At 38.1% G+C, this 6,108-nt stretch overlaps 1 long non-coding RNA gene across 1 annotated transcript; it reads left to right on the forward strand.

The window, feature by feature from the left end:
- Positions 1–124: 124 nt before the first annotated feature.
- Positions 125–3,137, forward strand: LOC117282780. The gene is made up of 2 exons (XR_004513650.1): positions 125–1,111; positions 1,246–3,137. It is a non-coding gene; the product is annotated as an uncharacterized LOC117282780 (long non-coding RNA).
- Positions 3,138–6,108: the final 2,971 nt, after the last annotated feature.

The following is a 6,108-nucleotide window of genomic DNA, read 5'->3' on the forward strand; positions in this document are numbered from 1 at the left end:
ATCTAAAATTATTACAATTAGTCTGTTAACAAAATAATGTTCAGTATTTGTTTTAAACTAGAACCAATTTGGTTTCTTGTCCTTACACTTTTGTAATAATTTTATATGTTTTAACAAATCAATGTACATCTTAATATTAGTTAAATGATATAACATATATATCTATGACATGTAACAGTAGTTTCCATAAGTTCAGAAGGTGGTCGTTTTGACTGAAACATATGAAGGATGAAAAATTAAAAGCAACTTTTTATCAATCTCACTGGACGATGGTTACAAATCTTATATGCAGTTATAAAAGGCCTGTGTTTAATCCACATGCAGATGATCAAGAGTCTTCTGTAGGTATACGAGAACTCAAAAGACACATAGACTCAGCCAATAATATCTGTTCATGAAACTGTGTAAGACTGAACTTAGGCATCTTTTTGGAGGTGGTGATAATGATTTGAACCCAAAATGAATATTATCTGAAGTATGAATTGTAATCCTGATGTGTTACTAATCTTCACTTAAGAAGGTACACAGACTGACTACAGGTGTTCCCAAACTTACATTTTTCTTGATATCAGTAATGTATAACTGTAAGTTGACAACCTCAGTCACATATATTCCAGCCACCTAATTATTTAAGACAGTTTCAGTATGTTTTAGTCTTTGTTAGTAGAAATTAACTTGAAATCACATTATTACAGAAGTTGTTACTTTTGTGTATTTCTTCATGAAACAGGGATTATAATTTAAAACATGTACACCTACTCCATTAGGTGCATGAAGAATATGTTGTTCAGTTAGTGTGGTTACTTGCAAGGTTGGAATTATGTGTGGAGTTGATTTTAGTTTATAGCATTCTCACTCAGAGCAGTCTTCTTATGGTAATTGATGGTCATTACTATCTGTCCTTACCATAGGTAATTAATTTTTCAGTAAATGGTTTTCAAACAAAAGGTATGACACACTTATCAAAAGAAACTGAAGATGTTGTTTCTTTATTGGTCAGTATCCTGTTGAAAAAGATAAAATAAAATAGTTTTCTTTGGTGTAGTATTTAAATGTATATAATCTTTGGGAAAAATGATATAAAAATGCTTAAATTTCATGATATGTTTGTGTGCACTCAAAGTTTCACTGTAAACTTGAGGTGGCCACATGCAGTTGGAGCCCAGGCAGGGCCACTGAAGCATCAGGTCGATAGCTTTAAATGGTTGCAATGGTAGACTTGCCATTTCTTATTAATTTGTACAGATTTCCTAACAGACTCATTACTGTGATGAAGACTTGTTCAAACAAAGCTCTGAGAATTGCTTTCATTATGTAATGTAATTCATCTGCACTGATCACAGTTCAGTTTAATCAGTACAGCACAATTACTGTATTGTTGTAGTGTGTCAATATTCCTTGTTCATAAATGGAAGTACAGTCATCTACAAGCACCAGTGTTACTTGCAACATTTGAGATATTCATGGCAGTAATCATGAGGAAGTTGGAAGTGACGCTGTGTAGGTGGGTAGGAGTGAGCCAACATTTTGGAGGAACGTACTGCCACCTTTGTAAGGGTAGACTTCTACTACATACATTCTATCACATCCTGACTTTTCCGCAATATTATTGAGGACAAGTCTTCTGAAATGTAATGCTCTGTAATTTGTTTTAACCAACAGTGCAGACAAATATACTTCCTCCATCTTCAGGATAGAAAATTGAAGCTGAAGGCATTGTGTACCTCTGAAATGTCATTAAACTTCTACAAACCTACACAGTATCACATCCCATATCATCAGCCAAATGAAACTGCTGTTTGTGGGTGACCTGATTTCATATTGTGACTTCAAACATCTGTACCTACATAATCTAAATGTCTGATATCTGGAGTCATCCTAAAGATGGAGGCACACATTGTTAGTATCCACCTATCAGACTGCAGCATGGTGTGTTTCACCAGAACCCTGGTATCCACCTGCCAGACTACAACACAGTGTAATAGCACACAGCGTCCCCACCAAGGAACTTGATTATACAGCTTTCCAGTTTTGTCAGGAAGTTACATCAAGGACTTGTAGCTGAAATGGGAGAACACAAATACTTTTCCCTTCCTTGCATCCTGTCATGTTATATACAATTCTTTATTGGAGTCCGTCATAACACAACAACATAATGGTCAAGGTTAAAGTTACCTAGCTACATGATTACTAATTGTCTGTAATCATGTGTTTTGCCTGATGATGGCTTTAAAATGCCGAAGCATATAGCTGGGTATTTTTAACCTTGACTGTTATGTTATTGTGTTATGACGGACTCCAGTAAAAAATTGGACACAAATACGTACAATATTTTTGTTGGAACATGCTGGAAAGCATCCACTTGGGAAAGCAAAAGTGGTGGAAGAAAAATATCAAACCAGATCTTGACAAAACTGGGTATATGACTGTGGATCATGATGTGTCCACTGGTGGGCTCTGGTATTAGCAGCTTTCATCCTGGAAGGGTATGCTGAAAAGTAATGCCTCCATAAGACAGTGGCGAAAATGTGGTTCCGTCCTGCCACACTTGCAGAAGTACAGGTACTCCTTGGTATATGCAAGTTTGAAACATGTTTCATTTTAATGCAGTCAATTAATTTAGACCTGTAACACTTGCTTTAGTATGAACTGCTTGCTGGCCCATCAAGAGAGGTCAGAAGAAGGGTGAATTAGGATGATGTGCATGAATGAAATTGCTGTTATGGAAAAGAAATCGGGAGTCATTACTTTCAGCATGCCCTTGTACAAGCTCTGTCACCAGGAGAAGACATACACTTCCCAATGATATATCCCACATTGTGAAATTGGAAATTTCATAATGTTAATTGAAATCCATATTTAAATATTTGTTGCTTGACCTCCAGTGGTGTCCTGTGTACAGAGCACACTTGCATTGTATCACATCACTACGTGAAACACAGAATACCTATGGCAGCCATAACTTCTGTCTCTAACAGTGATATTATATCAAAAGTGCCAGTTTTTTATTGCAGTTGAGAAAAAAGAAAATGCTACAAGCTGTCTATTCATATATGGGTAGTCACATTTTGAAATTTCTGTGGCATGTAACAAATACTGTGTACGTCTGAAATAAAATTACCCTACTTTACCTTTTATCTACAGTGTAAACCTCACATTAAACATAAGATTTGAAACTTTCATGGCAGCTACAGTGGATGAAATCTGCTCTGGCTTTCAGCCGTGTCAACTGGTTAAGTATCACCGATATCGCACGGACATCTCTTTCCCTAGCGTCAGACATGGCTGATAGCCCAAGAATATTTTATCAGCTTGTGTCACAGCTTTTTTCCTTTAAAACAGGACTATGAGGTCACATTGCTGTCTCTGTATGCCCCCCTCCTCGAACCTACTGATCCATGACTGATGTATCATTAAAATATTCCTACAGGTAAGTCAGTAGAAAGGAAACCTAACATACGAACTAGTATTTCGCAATAGTGCTGCTGCTGCTGCTACTAACAAGGATTACGGCAGTTTTCTATGGGTCATGAGTAAAGTCTTCAAGACACACCATTTTACCACCCACAGTATTCCAGGCCCTTCAATGGATTTTTTTCTTTAATATTTCACCACACTACAGAAGCTATGAACAAAGGTGAGCAAAATTTCCGCAGTCAGGAATTAAATAAAAAAAAAACAGTAGTTTACATTTTAATGGTTTTTGGTTAGCAGGAAAACCTGATACTTTTGTTTTGATGGCCTTCGGTTATCAGGAAAACCTGATACTTGAACGACCTTCAGGAGCACAGTATTGATTGCAAATGAGGAATTAAATTTAAAAATCCCGGTACTTTTTCGTTTTAATGGTCGTCGGTTATTTGGAAAACCCGGTGGTTATTCTGAAAACCTGAAGGTTATTTGGAAAACCCGAAGCAAGACAGTCTTTGAGCACATTTTGTGCATACAGCAAGAAATGTAAACAAAACCCGGTTACTTGGAAAACCCGGAAGGTTTTTCTGAAAACCTGATTGGTTTTTGTGAAAACCCGGAGGTTATTTGGAAAACCCGAAGCAGGGCAGTACTTTTGCAGATTTTGTGCATACAGCAAGAAATGTAAACAAACCCCGGAACTTTTCGTTAACACCCGGTACTTTCCGTTGCACCGCGGCAAAATGTAAACAAAAACCCGATACTTTCCGGTGCACCGCGGCAAAATGTAAACAAAAACCAGGTACTTTCCGATGCACCGCGGCAGGAACACGAACATGCGGCAGGTACACGACCATGAGTGATGAGCAGCCAATCAGCATTAAGGGGCGGGGCCACTTCTGTGGGAACAGAAAGCGAAACCACGCCTTCGGGGGAGGGCAGAGGAGTTATCATATGACCCTCCCCTTCCCCCAAGGAACACGACTGAGTAACCAACCAACATTAAGGGGCGGGGAGCACGTGAGTCTACATGAATTTCTTTCTTACTGCATTATTTATAGGTACAGCTGGAAATGTAAGCAAAACCCGTATTTTTTTTATGTAATAATCTTCAACGACATTCAAGAACACAAGAGTTGTTGCAGCTCTGGGCATTTGCCCGCAGATGTTGCCTTATTTCCGAAAAATGAGTTACAATAGCCAGTAAGCATCAATGGTCAGGGGCCAAGTCTATGTCCAAATACACAAATGTAGTGCTAAATGCAAATATTTTGAAGATACAAGAAATGTATATATAACCCTGATTATTTTGATCTTATAACCTCTAAAACCTTCAAGAGCACATTTCAAGCCAAAGCTGTGAACTTTCTGATGAGGATTAGAAATCACTGCCACAGATGAACATTTATCTCCTAGATAGGTTAGGAGGATGAACTTCATTTCTATAATTAGCCATTTTTGCAAGTCAATTGGTCAGTTCGCATCCACTTGGTTCATCTGCTTTACACTGAAGGCAAGCTTCGGACCCCATACCAAGTACAGTATGAAACCTCATGATTGAACAATGGGGATGGGGGATGCTGCACAAGGAAATGATGCTTTACCCCTGGGATTAAGGTGGTTGTGGTCAACCAGTCTGCTAATGCCTCACAGGAGACATACAGAATAAATCATCTTCGCCAGAGTAGACATTTCAAATTCAGCATAAATTAAAAGAGTTTACTGAACGAGGATTGACCACTTGACTTGCACAGATGGTGAATCAAGGCAACAGAGTTTATCCTCATATCCTGTCTAACACATAAACGTTCATATGCAACACTCCTCAGTAATCCTGTCGCTATAAATGTACTCTTGAAAGTATTTTGGAGGTTACAGGTTTAGACAGTTCAGGGAGTTGTTTATATTTCCTGCAATTAGCACTAGATTCGTGTATATTAACTTGGCTCTGAACGTTGATGATGATTGACCACTGCATCCCCTTCTTTGGAAATACAGCTACATCTGCGGCCAAACTATCAAATCCCAGGCTGAAAGCTTGAGGCTGCAGCAGTGCCGTGCTCTTGAAGGTTGTTGAAGGTTACTGGAACAAAAAGTACAGGGTTTTTTTGCATTTCCTACTGTACCTGCAATTTGTGCATTAAATATTAATTTCATGCATATTAACTTGGCTCTAACCCTTCATGATGATTGGTTACTTTATTCTATTCCCATTCCACATGGAATTGAACCCCTGTTCTCCTGCATACAAGCCTTACCACTGAGCTAACGCTTGTCATGACTGCTGTATTCAGTACAGGTTAAACAGTTAAGTACATCCAATCTTGTGCTTTANTTTTTTTGTTTTTTGCATTTCCTACTGTACCTGCAATTTGTGCATTAAATATTAATTTCATGCATATTAACTTGGCTCCAACCCTTCATGATGATTGGTTACTTTATTCTATTCCCATTCCACATGGAATTGAACCCATGTTCTCCTGCATACAAGCCTTACCACTGAGCTAACGCCTGTCATGACTGCTGTATTCAGTACAGGTTAAACAGTTAAGTACATCCAATCTTGTGCTTTATACAAACCATTCACATTAATTCGTGTAGCACGACTGGTCTTGTAGTGATTTATTCAAATCATAAAGTGGACTCTTCAAACAATCAGGCTCTGAGGATATTTGTAAATTCACTACACATGTAATT

This window comes from Cryptotermes secundus, unplaced genomic scaffold, assembly GCF_002891405.2.
Source record: "Cryptotermes secundus unplaced genomic scaffold, Csec_1.0 scaffold681, whole genome shotgun sequence".
NCBI classification, from domain to species: Eukaryota; Metazoa; Arthropoda; class Insecta; order Blattodea; family Kalotermitidae; genus Cryptotermes; species Cryptotermes secundus.